The 14,351-nt window shown below is 41.0% G+C and overlaps 1 long non-coding RNA gene across 1 annotated transcript; it reads right to left on the bottom strand.

The window, feature by feature from the left end:
* Nucleotides 1-10,039: 10,039 nt before the first annotated feature.
* On the bottom strand, nt 10,040-14,239 carry LOC121064609. The gene is made up of 2 exons (XR_005816577.1): nt 14,104-14,239; nt 10,040-13,152 (listed from the first exon to the last, which is right to left on the bottom strand). It is a non-coding gene; the product is annotated as an uncharacterized LOC121064609 (long non-coding RNA).
* Nucleotides 14,240-14,351: the final 112 nt, after the last annotated feature.

Genomic DNA, 14,351 nt, shown 5'->3' on the forward strand with positions numbered 1-14,351 from the left:
GAGGGAGGAGGGGAGGGAGGGAGGAAGAAAAGAAAGAAAGAAAGAAAGAAAGAAAGAAAGAAGAAAGAAAGAAGAAAGAAAGAAAGAAAAAGAGAAAGAAAGAAGAAAGAAAGAAAGAAAAAAAAAGAAAAAAGAAAAAGAAAGAAAGAAAGAAAGACTTTTTCCAATCTTCCAGTTCTTAAATTTCATGCAACGATATTTTCTGTTTATAGGTATTGTGTTATATAACATGGTTTGCCAAAATATTACTTTCTATACACATATCCACGTTATTTTAAAATCCTTCTGCCTGCAAACAGAAAAATTAAGCTGAGGGCTTACAGGCCACAGGATCTGAACTGAAAATCCATGTCTTGCAGTTTCTAGGTATACACTATTTACCAGCTTAGCCTCTGCACAAATTCAATTGACCCTCCTGAGACAGTTTGGCTGCTGGAGAGATAATAAGAAATCATTAATATTTTTTATAATCTGCAAAATTTTATAATATTTAAGAACATGCTGTCATGGCAATAACTGCTCATGTGAGAGCAGCTCCTAAAAATACTCCTGAATTCATTATAGGATTAGCATATACGTGATCCCTTAAAGAACCATTTCATAAAGTAGCACTTTTGAGGGCCTGGTGCCAATTCATTAAAGTTTTTGGTGCTATAAATCGCTGGAAGAAAGTCTGTGGTATGACTAGAGGCATTTCCTTTGCGCTAAAGAGGGATCTAACTCATTGACATGTTCAAACTCTCTTTGCACCCCTGGAAAATGTGATACTTCATAAAATGATGTAGTATGGGCAGTGCCCACACACTGTAATTTTTTGTCAACAACAGGAAACTTTCACTTATTTCTATTAACAGCATCCTGAAAATCAGGTCAGACTTGTGGTTTCCAAAATGGCAGATTCATCATTTAACTCAAAATACCACTTATTCGCAATATTCAGAGAGTTCTGCTGTTTTATTGCAGGGCAAAGAAAAAAATTAGAGATTTCATTTAAAAATTGGACTCCAAAGGGGTATTCTGATGTTCACCTGGAGCAGCATTATATAATTCAAATGTGATTTTTTACATGCATATATAGTTTCAAAGCAAGAAATATAACCCCATAATAAATCATCGTGAGTGCTTCAGTTGTAAAAAGTTGCTTGCCTGAGCATTGTGTCAGTAGCTTAGTTATGTTCTTCTGGCTGACAGATGTGGAATAGTGTGCAAAGCTAAGACACTGTCACTGTAAGCTTACTCAGCACTTTCCTGGTTGCATTAAAAGTAGAGATGTCAAAAAGTATCTTGAGACAAATGCTTATTAATAAGAATTATCAGATCTTGCTGGTTCATGGTGAGTCTCGTTTTCATTTTGTAGAAGGGCAGTGATTAATGAAAATTCTGCATGTGGGATATGATTAGGGAAGAGAAGCCCAGCTTTTCCAATAAAAGCAAGATCTGTCCATACAAGCGACATCAAGGCTGAGCTGTGACTCACCAGCCAGAGAGGGAAGAGTGAGGGATGAAAAAGAAGTGGCTCATCTGTTGGAAACGAATTGCCGGAAATCAGTGCTCCAGGACTGGATCTGTCATCTACATGATGTATGAGCCTTCAGAGGCAGAGGCAGATGTCTGCCGAAGATATCCACAAATAGCTATTCTAAATTAGTTTGATGGTAGAAAAGCACAACAATTCAGCATTTCAGGACTGCCTAATCACAGCCCACCCATGTGATGATCCTTGGGCAATATCTTCATCGTGTGTCTGTTTTGTTCATCCTGGGTAAAATGGTTTGGAGCAGAAAAGGTCCTGCCAATTCCATACCTACTTATGGGAAGACTGCTGTAAGACAACTACAGTGGTTATACAGTCTTATATGTCTATAGGACTCTCATTACATGGGTGAAGTACACAGCCACACACACTTGTTCTCTGCTGCAAGGCTCAGATCCACCTGAGTTTCAAGGGGTCCTCATTTGACTTCTAATTTTAAAGCACTCCTCTTTTCCAGGCATCTGGAGAGGCAGAAGAACATTGATTTTTACCATGTTTCTCATCAGGAAGACTTGTCCTTCAAGAGATGTTTCATGAAACCGCCACAGTACTTAACACCTTTCCCTCAGCGGCTGTTCTTCTTCTGCTGTTCTGCCAGTAAGAAGTAAGATGGAAAATGCAGGAAAAAAAAAAAAAAGTTCTCACTCTTCAGGGTATGTCTTCTTTAGCAAAGGCATCTCAAGCTTTCTCGTACAAGCTTTGGCACTAAGGGGAGGAGAAGGACAGAGCTAAATAAGGTTCCCAGGAGCCTGAGCTATGCTGAGAGAACAAATTGTACTGACAGGTGACTGCTCCTCAGGACTTCATGCATTTTCTGAAGAGGCCATAAAAATCATAGAATCATAAAATTTCAGAATCATAGAATATGTTAAGTTGGAAGGTACCCACAAGGACCACTGAGTCAAACTTCTGGCTCCACACAGGACCACCCAAAAATCAGACCATGTCTGAGAGCATTGTCCAAACACTTCTTGAGCTCCAGCAGCTTGGTGCCATGACCACTGCCCTGGGGAGCCTGTCCCAGTGCCCGACCACCCTCTAGGTGCTGAACCTTTCCCTATCACCCAGCCTGACCCTCCCCTGTCCCAGCTCCATGCCGTTCCCTCGGGTCCTGTTGCTGTCCCCAGAGAGCAGAGCTCAGCGCCTGCCCCTCCACTCCCCTCGTGAGGGAGCTGCAGGCCGCCATGAGGCCTCCCCTCGGCCTGCTCTGCTCTGGGCTGAACAAACCAAGTGAGACACCTGACTGAGAAAAATGTATTTTTGTCTCAAATGTCTTCACCCTTTGTAGCCCATGATTCTCTGCATCATGCCTAAATGTCTCTGTCTCTCAAGCACTTGCTCCCTAGATTTGCAGGGTTCCACCTGCATAAGTACACTGAAGGACACCTCTTCAATCCCTTTCTTGCCCACTTGAGCTCTCTGTACTGGTCTGAAGTTAAGGAATATAGAATATGACCCAAATAATTTAAAAGGTGTGTCTTCTACCTGTGTACATTGGTTTTCCTTTCATGAACAAATACAAAGTAGATACTACACCAGGATTTAAAAAAAAAAAAAAGGGGCAAAAAAAAAAAGCAAGCATTTATTTTTAAATTTCTTTTCACATTTTAAAGTACAAATACAGTTATTAATAAATATCTTTGGGAAATAATGTTCTAAGATAATAATTTTGTCCATCTGCTCCTCAAAAACTCATGCGTTCTTCTCTATCACTGTAAAATGTCCATGAAAACTTAAATCTGCAACAGCTCTGTGAAAAGTAAAATATTGTAGGAGCTCTTAAAATGTTTTTGTGTGTAAGAGGGGTAATCACTAAATATATAATGGTAAGTAAAAACATCTAATGATAAACTTGTAATACATATGGCACTTTAAATTAGATTTCCTACATTTTAAAGGGATTCTATGAAAAATAGGAAATGCAGATCACAACATATGATTATGTTTGTCCTGTGAGTACTTGAGGAACATGCAGAAGAAAATATGCCCAAGAATGTTTTAATAAAGCTTATTATTTATACAGCTGTTTGAAAAGATGTGTAATGCTGGTCATCTGCAATGTCACATTCACGTTCTCAGTAATATTAAACCACAGCTAACCAAGTTTTTTCAAATATAAATCTGAATGGCAATAGCGACATCGAGTGGTGATCATTGTTAACTGCCAGAGTGTATTGCCATGAAACCCCTGCTGATGCCTTCTGTGCTATGACAATCATAGTCCGGTGAAGTTCCCACTGACTGGAAAAGAAGACACATAATGATAGTACCAGTTGTATAGACTTCAAATAGAATCATAGAATCATAGGAAGGTTTGAGTTGGAAGGTACCTTTAAGACCATCTAATTCCAACCCCACTCCCACCAGACCAGGTTGCCCAAAGCCCCATCCAGCCTGGCCTTGAGCACCTCCAGGGAAGGGTTTGTGCTGCACCTGGGTCAGGGCAATCCCAGACACGAGTACAGACTGGGAGAAGAACTCAATGACAGCAGCCCTGCAAAGAAGGACTTGGCAGTTCTGGTGGATGAAAAGCCCAACACGATCTAGCAGTGAGCGCTTGCAGCCCAGAAGGCCAACTGCATCCTGGGCTACATCAAGAGAGGAGTGGCCAGCAGGTTGAGGGAGGTGATTGTCCCCCTCTGCTCTGCCCTTGTGAGGCTCCACTTGGAGTGCTGCATCCAGGTCTGGGGCCCCCAGCACAAGAAAGACATGGACCTGTTAGAGCGAGTCCAGAGAAGGGCTACAAAGATGATCAAGGGGCTGGAGCACCTCTTCTACGAAGACAGGTTGAGAGAGCTGGGGCTGTTCAACCTAAAGAGAAGGCTCCAGGGTGACCTTATCGCAGCTTTTCAGTACTTAAAGGGGGCTTATAAAAAAGACGGAGAGCAACTTTTTGCTCAGATAATGACAGGACAAGGGGGAATGGTTTTAAACTAAAAGAGGGGGGATTTAGATTAGAGGTTAGGAGGAAATTCTTCACTCAGAGGGTGGTGAGGCACTGGAACAGGTTGCCCAGAGAAGCTGTGAATGCCCCAAACCTGGAAGTGTTCAAGGCCAGGGTGGACAAGGCCCTGGGCAACCTGATCTAGTGGGTGGTGTCCCTGCCTGTGGCAGGGGGGTTGGAACTAGATGATCATTACGGTCCCTTCCAACCCAAGCCATTCTATGATTCTGTGATTAATCATGCACATAAGCACTCACCTGACTAGAGCCATAAGCTTGGCTTTTTACAAGGCTGAGAAGACGTCACTAGACAGCAGGAGGGTAAAGACCAGTAGTCAGGGATACAATAAACCCCGGTGGTTATTTATGGTTCTTATTGAATCCACATCATTTTCATAATCTGTTCTTTGTTTCGTTCTTCACTCCCCTCCCAATGCCCATAACCACAACATGACAGAACTTCTACTAAAATTCCCCAGCTTCTTCAGTTCTCTATTACTATTTTTATTTCTGCACTTAAAAGTGCCATTTCCTCCTTACTGGCCTTGCTGCTTACATGTTAGTGCTGTAGCCTTAGCTGTGAGAGCAGATACCTTCTCTAAGTGCTCTGGCCATTTCCATCAATAAAGCAAATCATCTGACTTATTTATGCTTTGCAAGACACTGAAACAGAGCTGCTGCAAATGTATCCAAAAGCTTAGAAGCAGGCCTCTACTCAGTGACAATAAAAATAGTCTCAACCAGTGCTCCAAAAATGTTGAATGGCCACTTTTTTCAAAAGACTATAGGTTGCTCAGGTACTGAGGAGGCTGACAGTGGTCAAGCAGACACAGCTCATAAAACAGCAAATTATAGAAGAGCAAGAGTAAGGCTCTGGAAGGAAGAGGTCTATAAATACCTGAAGGGAGGACACAAAGAAGATGGAGCCATGCCCTTTTCAGTGGAGCTCAGTGCCAGGACAAGAGGCAAAGGACAAAAATAGGAACATGAGAGGTTCCGTCTAAACATCTGGAAGCACTTCTTCTGTTCCGTGGGTGATGGGAGTACTGGCAAAGATTGCCCAGAGAGGCCGTGGAGCCTCCCTACTTGGAGATCTTCAAAAGCTGCCTGGACATGGTCCTGGGCAAGCAGATCCAGTTGGCCCTGCTTAAGTAGGGGATTGGACCAGATCATCTCCAGAGGTCCCTTCCGACCTCAACCATTCTGTGAATCTGTGAACGAGCTTCTTCAGAATAGTTCCCAGAATGTCAATACTACTGTGTAAATCTCAGTTGTTTTCTTGGCCAGCATCCACAATATTTTATTGATGCTTTTATGCTGAGGATGAAAAGGATTCTTATCCTACATATTTCCTCTGGCATTCTGTCTTTGTTTTGTTTATATGTACGCCACAATTTCCACAACATAAATTCTGTCATTTTGAAGGTCGTGTTATAAACTAATTTTGAGTTGATGCTCTTAAAACTCATTCTTTAGAATACTTTTATAAATTTATTTTCTCAGAAATTTGCTGAGATATGGCCCTACAGTAGAGGTTTTTATTTATTGAAAATATTTACATAGGAACATACCTGCAGTTTACTGAACCTGACAAAATTTCTTTCCCATTAAAGACCACAAGGTGGCACGTGAAGCACGCAATAAGCACATTAGAAAGGCTGCAGTGGAAAACTTGTATGCAGTTCTATTGAGATGATAAGCATTACCTGAAAATTCAAACAGTTTAAAAAGCAGTCTAAATTGGGGGGGGAGGATTGTGTTTTCTTGTCCAAATTCCTTACATTGGAAAAGGAATGAAGTACATGGGTCTTTTATCAAAAAGAGGGTCTGTTATTGAAGGAATTTCCACGATCAGTTCAGAAGTTTGTAAATATACCTAAGATAATTCAAACAAAGAGCATCCAGAATGACTGCTGGAAGAAGCTCTGGAGCAAACCTAGATCTTTGAAAAGTTTCCTTCTAATATAAAAGTATATTTGGGCATTCTGACATAGACATTGGGTCTTGTTACCCACAAGGAAAATTCAGAACAATCTGTAAACTTCAGAAAATTTCTTTTCAATTATAGTGTGGTAAATCTTCATTTTAATGAAAACTCTACTAAAAGTTTGTTGTTTTTTTTTTGTTTGTTGTTTGTTTTTTAACCATAAACTATATTTAAAAAGCAGCAAAATGACTTCTGGTTTTATTGTGCTACACCATGGAAGGTCTGAGCTTATTCACACTGATGTCTCATTGAGCACAGTGAAAAACCTTTCACTTATGCATGTCTGAATTCAGCCAATTCAGCAGAAATCTTCTGGATGACTTAAAGCTGTGAGGGTGTTAACTATTAGGAGCCATTGTTGGGGTGCCTTCTTTTCACATATTTCATCCGAGATGACAACACCACATTTGGCCACTGTCAATTAAGAGTGTATTATGTTGACATGTCTAGTTTTCTCAATTGTACTCCAGAGAAAGACCTTTATTTGCAAATCATTTCAAATGCATGCCCAAACTGAAAAAAAAATGTCTTTCTGCCCCATCCAAACTACCATCCCAGCCTGTCTGCCATATGTCCCTGTATGATGGTCAGCTCTGGTAACTCCAGGTCTGTTAGATCCCTGTGGCCATTCCACATGCTGGCCAAGTGTCAGCTGGTGGAAGACCCCTACACAAGATCCCCACGTGCCCTGGCCAGGGGACTTGGCAAAGGGTCATGCACATACCTAAACTTTCAGGCAATTTGAACTTGTAGAACAGGAGTTTGGTACTCTGTGTATGGGGATTGATAAATGGGGTCCCAAGTTAATATCTGCTTTATATATGTGCTTTTCATGAATATATTCCCTCTTCATTTTTGTTGTTAAGATCTTTTCTTTGAATTTAACCTCTCCCATACTATTATATTTACGATGAAAATATGCCTTACATATTCCCAGATGATACACGCTAATTAAGTATACAAACAGGAAAAGAGGGCCATGTGTTTATGCCTGAAAACCAAGAAATGATTAATACAGTTGATTCACTTTGCCTTACTATTAATTCCTCAGTATAATGGTACATAGGTATCATTTCTAAAAGCCATAGACCTGCAGTAGAATAGTCATCAGGAATCACCTGCTCTTAAATGAACGAGAACGAACTGCACCTACTAACAAGATGACTAAGGCTTGGATTATCAGGGAATGCTGAGGAATGTTGTAGTCAACAAACATCAGAGACTTTATGTCTCAAGGCAAGGCAAGGCAAGGCGGAGAAGAGAAAATGAGAAAAGAAAAAATGAGAGGAGGAGAGGAGAGGAGAGGGAGAGGAGAGGAGAGGAGAGGAGAGGAGAGGAGAGAGAGGGAGGGAGGAGAGAGGAGAGGAGAGGAGAGGAGAGGAGAGGGAGGAGAGGAGAGGAGATTCGAGGAGAGGAGAGGAGAGGAGGTGTTAGCATTACCATTAGTTTTATATAAGTAAAATAACAATTCATTAAGTGAAAAAGGACATATTGGAAATGATTCAGAATTGTAGAACTTGGACAAGATTTGAACATGCTCAAAGCCTGAAGAATTTCAAACCTGGAGCTGGGAATGGGGGGTGGATGCTTCTATTAAGAATTCGGTCTTGTACAGCACTAAACATGCTCAATTCTAATTTCAGGTACCGATAAGCTGCATCTTAATTTGATTTCAAGGTGCACAGGTTCATTGTCAAATAAACATGACAATTTTTTACCCTTATTGAAGGGCCAACACAGAATGCAAAGAAAGTAAATGCAAATGTTTAATATTTTCAGCCCCTACTTCACCACCTTGTTCTACGCACCCACTTGATTTTTTGGACTTCTCCAGTCTTGCAGTAAAGTAATGAATGTTATCCTTGATGATTCTGTCATGACTGACAGCTTGACAGCTATTTGGAGAGATCTGTAGCTTCCCAAGTGGCAGGACAGAGCTCCAACAGATTATGTACTTCTGGAAACGGTAATTACCGACCTGGGAGATTTTGGCACTCGAGACAGTGTTTTGCATCAAGTTTCCAGCACTTGTGTAATAGTTTGGATTTTAAAAGAGAGAAAAGGAGGAAAAAAGACACAAATTTTGTTCCAAGGAACTGCTGAAAGTAAATTTTCCAGTTCGCTATTGGCTTATATCATTATTCATTTTTTAGCCACCTTTTGTGTGAAACATCAAGAACACTGGCATTTGAGACTGAAAATCATAATAAAGGTTAAAACCCAGAGGCAGAGGGGCAGAAGTTGAAGCATCTGAGGATATACACCACCTAAGTAACGATCATAGAATGATCCTGAATGTAGGAGACCAGATTAGCATAGATTACTTGTGTTAGTAAATTCAGAGGTGTCAAGGAATGCTCCCAGGCACTCAGACTGCTGCCAGAAGATTGATCTGTTACAATAATCCCTTGTGGCTCACAAGAAATACCATTCTCCTAAGCAATCCCCATGCTTCAGGTGTTAAGAGCCAGGAACTGTTCTTAACAGACCTTTTTGGTGCAGGTTCTCTGTTGTGGATGGGTAAAAGTCATCCCACATGAGCTGGCCTCGGTGTTAAGGAACGGCCCAGGGCATGTTGCATTTATTACCATGGGTGCAGTTATGAGGAGACCTGGGCTCCATTTGGCCTTGGAGAATCCAACACAGCACATGCTGAAAAGGCTACAGAGAAGGAATTACCACAGTGTTACTGTGTCAAAGCAGAATACATCAAATCTTCCCCTCTTTCCCTTCCTGCTTCTCTACCAAGCTTTTGTCTCTGCATCATTTCCACACAGAAGGCTTCAGTGGGTTCATGCAGAGCAGGTGGCTAGGAAGACTAGGAAGAGAGTTGGCATCATAAAACTGGACAGATCCCACAAGCAACAGGAGAAAAAGGAAATCTAGGTGATAATAGCAAAATAAACAAACAAATCAGCAAACTGATTCGAGAGTGGGGTGGCTTTTTCAAACTAATAGTGCTGAAAAGAAATATCATTTATCTTCAAGACAGCTCCTGAGTTTATCCTGACGTTATACCTGGGACTTGTCATCACCATATGGGCACCATCGCTGCTGAAGCACAGCATGGAAGTAATAGATGACTCAGAAGTATTGTTCTCCCAAGGGCTCCCTCCCTCCAAACTGCTAGAAAAGCTCAGAACAGCTCTGCCCCTTTGCTCAGTCAGCTAGGTAGTATCGACATGTTGCAATAGCTGGGTACATGTACTTTCATGCAGATCTCTTCATGTAAAATTGTGTAAACAATCACTTAAAACAATATGCAATAACTTCCAAAAGAATTCAGATGTTCTGCCATTCAGGCACAGCCCAGCTTATGTCTGGCACGTGCTAGCAAGGACGAGTGAAGGCTGGTCTGAAACCACACAGGTGATTGCAAAAGGTATGGGTTTCCACGGTGCTCCCCTGTTGCAGTGCTCATTAACCAGGGATCTGTGCATGTGTACCACTATATTGCCAGGGTGACAGCAGGCAAAGCGATCCCAGCCAGAAGCTGAACACACAACACTTTGTTTTGGAAGATATCAGGACTGGAAACAATTTCTCACTGATAAGAACAAGCACAGTTGAAGAAGTCAATATCAAACTCGTTTATTCTTCGTATGTGGATAATACAAAATATTCATAAATACTTTGAAGAGAAAATATTCCTTAAACGAACCTATTATAAAACAAATACACATTCTCTTTTCATTTAAAAGCTTGTTAAATAAGCATTCTATTTTCATTTAAAAGCCTGTAAACACCACAAAAAGCAAGGACAAAGATGCTGCTATTACTGAATGAAAACATTTTCTAAAACATAATCCTTTATTCAACTCTAAATATACATATAAAATTCAGGATCTGTGAGTAGTTAAGAGAAAAATAGCATCTGTTCCTCAAATGTTTCAGAATATTTAATAGGTAATGAGGTCTGTCATGCTTAAATCCAATGGTCAAAATATAGTAAAGTTCTATGAGAGATATAACAGCGAAATACAGAAGTCCATGTTCTAACTACTGTCACACTTCTCTGTTACTTCATATACTCATCTAAATAGTTTTATCTAAGTGATACAGATTAGTGTACTTAAGATTAGCATTTTCCTGTCCTCAGGTGAGTCATATGCAATAAATCATGATAATGGATATTAAATGTTACATGTTCACAGAAAATTGCATTAGTGACCCGAGTAAGCGTTCAATTATCTTCATATGACATAGCCATTTCTGCTATATGATTTTAATCATTTACCATTTACTTTTTTTTTACTACCTTGCTAAAAATACAGCAGCTTGCTATACAGTCCTCCCCAGACTTTGTGGGCCAGATAACAACTCCGTTTTCCTGGGCCTGCCATTTTAAATCCTGCCATAAAATCCTACTTGCAAAAACCCTGCCACTTAAATCCTGCCATTATCCTATTTGCAAAGTACCTGTAAATACCACCAAAAAAGAGGTAGTCATTAAAAAACAAAAACAACAACAACAACAAAAAGGAAGGTCAATACTTCTTAAATTCACGACAGAGAATTATGTTTATTACAACACTGATCACGGTATAAGGAAAATTACAATAAAAATACCCTTTTTGTTCTGGACCTGCACTTATCTCACTATCTATGTGGAAATTCCCATGTGAAGAAGCGAGGCAGACCAAAGACTTCTTCAGAATGCAAATGATCAATGGGAATTCTCACAAATAATCAGCAAGTTAAAAACTCAAAGAAGAAACCAAGAGGCAGCTGCTTCTTTGCTCCATGGCCTAAATATTCTATCATTTAGAAACAGTATTTAACAAAAGCTTCAGTTTTATCAAAAACCTGATCTACCCTGAGAAGCCCACGTGAAGAGGTACCCTATCTATAGCCACAGTGAAGGATTTTGAAACTTCTCTTTTAGTACCACGGAGTACCTTTTTATTATCATGTCCATTAGATAACAAGCAATGGGAAAGGCACAGCTTGCTGCACCAGGTCATTTATCACCTGACACAATGAGACAGATGGTGAATTACGAATTACATCACCTCATTCAAATGTGGCAGCAGCACTGTCAGAAACAGTGTAGACTTAATTAGGCTACAAAAAAAAAAAAGGTTACTGCATAATTAACATATTAAAAGGTTATTATCACATATACTAGCAGTTGTTTTTATTAGCAGTTGTTTTATTATTTATGCATCTTCCTATTGCCAACTGCACGTTTTCAAATCACAGTTTAATGGGCTTGTGTTTGCTAAGGGCCTCTGCAATAACAAGCAAAGCTGTTTTGACAGCCAGCCCCAGGAACAGCAGTAAAGCACCAACCTACTTTTCCTCCCTGGTCCCATGCTCAGGACCTAAATCCTGACCTCCTTTATCCTGGGGTTGTTCAGATAGAAACAATCAAAATTTACCCAGAATGTTTACTTGCTTGCTGCTCTAGAACTTCCTACAGATTTAAATACTTCACATGGTTCCAGTGTACTGGGGTAGAAAATACCAGTGCTTAGAGAGAGATGTGGTCAAGCTTCTTCTAGTGAGCACTGCATCCCACTAACATTCGATGGGGATACGCAAATTGGACTGGCACAAGCAGCTTCAACACACATTACCTCCAGAAGTCCAGTCCCATCACGCTTTTCTTCTCTAAGACCACGTGCTGGGTAAGTCCATCGCACACTCATCACTGATGGGAGTTGTATGTCCTGCACGAGCAAAGTCTGAAGTGCTGCTATGGTTGCATAAGCAGATATGTGGAGGTTTACACGACAATGCTTATTTTCTCAATCTTCAGCATATTCAAAGAGGAGAAGCTAATTGGAGTCCAACAGGCAGTTACTGATTATCCTTAAATCTGCTGAAGATTTTTCCTGGCGGTCACTTGGCATTTATTGCAAAAAGGGACCCTGATTACATTTAGAGATACCAAAGGGGTTTAAACTAAAAATCAGTAGCACAGGAAACAAACAAAAAAAAAAAAGTTAAAAATTTTTTACATGTGATAAACTGCTGAAACAAGTTAGGTCTTGTATTGATTGAGAAAAACAACTATAAAGGTATTTCTCAACAGTGGTTAAAACTGAGTGATTAAAAGGAAAATCAACTGCATGTATTGTGACTGAGCATAATGAAAGTCTTTCAGGCACAAGGCCATGAACCGATTTATGGTTGGAAACAGAAAGTCAACAGGTATTGTTACACAGCTTTCCTGTAAGCCATTACAACATAGATTTAAAGACAATTGCACTGTTAATCTAAAAATCAGGACACCACAGACAAAACTTCAATTGATACACAATGTATTTGAGTTTTACAACCATTAACAGTTTCAGCAGAATTTCAAAGGAATGATTTAAAGATTTTTTTGGAATTACTTTGTATTTTAGCTGCAATTTATGTCACTTCATATGATGAAAATTTAAGCCGATTATGATGTCATTTAAGTTATCTGACAAAATGAATCTAAATTTACTAAAGGAAAAAGAAGGGGGTTTCCAGAAGCAGCGACATTTTACTCTGATTTTTCCCTTGGTAGCCAGCCTCTTGTTTTGGGAACTCCGAGTCACCAGTTTATCTTCTTCAAACTTCTGTTTTAGAGTGTCAACAAAACAGGCAGCTCACCACAGTGCTACAGTCACAGAACGTGAATCACAGGATTCCTCTTCCCCTTCCACCCTTACTGGCAAGTTTGTCTTCAAGCTCTGACAAAATTCCCGAGGACCTGTAGAAAGCAGCAACTAGCTACTTACTTCCATTACTCATCCTGTTTTCATACGGTATCTTAAAAGTTTTAGTATAGTGATAATCATAATCTCTTAATGGGAAATACCACACGTATGGAGTTACAGAGGGGTTTTGTAGCACATGCTCATTGTGTATGTCCATTGCATGTTATTTTCTTAAGGAAACAAAATCTCCTATATAACAAAGCCAAAACAGGATGACAAATAGAACTACTGACATGGTAAATACAGAAGGGCATATATTTATATTAATGTCTAAAATCTCTGTATTTCAAACATTGCATTGAAATTATACTTCTGTGTAATCATCTAGTGTGCCTGAAGGATACAGACCAAATGAAAGCTGAAAACAGGACGCTTCAGGACTTGCTTTATTTGCTTTTTGGCACAGGTTGCCCAGAGAAGCTGTGGATCCCCATCCCTGGATGTGTTCAAGGCCAAGTTGGATGGGGCTTTGGGCAACCTGGCCTGGAGGGAGGTGTCCCTGCCCATGGCAGGGGGTTGGAAATAGGGGATCTTTAAGGTCCCTTCCAACCCAAGCTGTTCTGTGATTCTACAACTCTATGGGCTCTAGGCCTAAACAGAGAACTGAAAAATAATTGTCATGCCTCCAGCCACACGCTGTGACGTATCACCCAATATCACAGCCTGAAAACTTGGCTTCTTTCCCACATTCTCTGCTCCCTACCCACTACGGGGCGAGAAGAGGGAAGGTGAAAGCCACAAACAGCCCAAGGTCCATACACGTTAAGGCGAGGCATCGTCTCTGTTCACCTCCGCTCACCCTGTTTGGAAGGGTGGCTGTGAAACTGCCTCTCCTTTGTGGAAAGCCACAGACTTCTAACTCCGAAATAAATCACTTTTAACGAAAAACGTGACTCGGTGCCGGGCCGTGCAGCACCTTCCCACTAACCCTCACGTCAGGTTACCTCAAACCCATCGGCTGAGCAGGCAGCTCGGGCCGCGCGGGTAGGGCCGGCGATCGCCTTCTGGAAATTTCGGCAATGCCTCTCCTTGTACCGCCGCTGTCGCGATAAATCCCCGCGGGACAGCCGCGGAGGGGCCTGACCGCTGTCCTTGGGGAAGCCGCTCCTCGGCGGGTGTGGGGGCTGGCGGGGAGGCGGGCTGGAGTGTGGGGAGAGGCGGGGAAGGACGGCGAGACGAGTCGGGGCGGCCG

This window comes from Cygnus olor, chromosome 2 (genome assembly GCF_009769625.2).
Source record: "Cygnus olor isolate bCygOlo1 chromosome 2, bCygOlo1.pri.v2, whole genome shotgun sequence".
Taxonomy (NCBI): Eukaryota; Metazoa; Chordata; class Aves; order Anseriformes; family Anatidae; genus Cygnus; species Cygnus olor.